The sequence below is a fragment of the Benincasa hispida genome, chromosome 12 (assembly GCF_009727055.1).
Source record: "Benincasa hispida cultivar B227 chromosome 12, ASM972705v1, whole genome shotgun sequence".
In the NCBI taxonomy this organism is placed as follows: domain Eukaryota; kingdom Viridiplantae; phylum Streptophyta; class Magnoliopsida; order Cucurbitales; family Cucurbitaceae; genus Benincasa; species Benincasa hispida.
Genome location: NC_052360.1, coordinates 77905858 through 77907169, shown reverse-complemented (window position 1 = coordinate 77907169; position 1312 = coordinate 77905858). Strand labels below are relative to the sequence as shown.

Below are 1312 nucleotides of genomic sequence, written 5' to 3'. Positions count from 1 at the left end.
AATTCTCCAACAAGCTGCCCTACTTAGAGTTCAAGATTACGAATTGATGACGGTTGACTGTGCAAAAGTGCATCATTTTTTTAATGTATTCTTTCAATAGACTCTCTAGTGGTGAAGAGGAAATGGATGGTTGTTGTGACGAGCTTGCATCTATTCGTGTCTATTTTATCCTTCATGGAACCCAGGTGGTCCATCTCTATACACATTTTGAATGCCATGTTGGTTTATGCGTGACTGTTGATTTCCACCCCAAGAAAAATCTGGGATATTCCTCTAGGCCAGATTGTAAGTGTTCGAGAATAGGCTATTCTTGATAAAAATGGACGGATTGTGGACTATGTGGGCCCATCTCAAAAGAATATGAGTCATTTCATATCATGCAACTTGAATCGGTTACCTGGTTCACAACGCTTATTTGACCTCCATTTCCATTGCCAGGTTTAATCATCGACATTGCTTATAGTAGATTTATCATCGCATTCACTTGTGTTTGTAGCAATATGATGCCACTGCTTCCTTTTGAACTTTCATTTCTTCCTCTTCTGTTTTCTCTTGATCCATATCCATCATCTTTTCGATCTTTATGGTTCCTTGATATGCGATCAAGAATGTTCTTGTCTTCCGTATAGGTCTTATCCAATAGACCTCTTGCGGCAGCATTAGCTGTCGTTTGTGATACTTCATTTAAATTGTAGGATATTTCCATTTACAAATAGGCAGGTAGTCCATTATGTGGGAAATTTCTCACGGATCTTTTAAACCATGCACATGCATCACTCAAGGTTTCATTCTCCTTTTGCTGAAAATTTGAGATTTCCCTTACTCTCGTTGCATTCTCTTTTGATGGAAAATATTTCTTCAAAAATTTCTAAACAACTTGATCCCATGTGGTGATTTCACCTTGTTTAAGTGAGTAGACCCACTTCTTGGCTTCATCACGAAGAGAAAACGAAAATAGGAAAAGACTAATTTCTTCTAAAGTAATATTCGGGACATGAATGTGTTGTATATCTCAATGAAACTTCTCAAATGAGCATGAGGATCCTTGCCTAGTCTTCCTCCAAATTGTCCAGGTGTCAGGATCATTTGGAGCATTACTGGTTTCATCTCAAATTTGGTCCTATCGAATGTTGGATGCATGATTCCAAGTGAAAATTCATACAAAATTGGCGAGGCATAATCTTTAATCGGTCTGTTGCAATTGTTGGCCAGAAGTATAGGATTGGTGGGCACTACTGCGTTATTAACCAGATTAGGCATCGTTGGGTTATTTTGTGGGTCTACCATAGCACGAGCTTTGTTCTTTTATCGT

At 38.4% G+C, this 1312-nt stretch overlaps 1 non-coding gene across 1 annotated transcript; it reads left to right on the top strand.

The window, feature by feature from the left end:
* The first annotated feature begins 722 nt into the window (after nucleotides 1-722).
* Nucleotides 723-830, top strand: LOC120068652. Its single transcript, XR_005479288.1, has one exon. It is a non-coding gene; the product is annotated as a small nucleolar RNA R71 (small nucleolar RNA).
* The last annotated feature ends 482 nt before the right edge of the window (nucleotides 831-1312 follow it).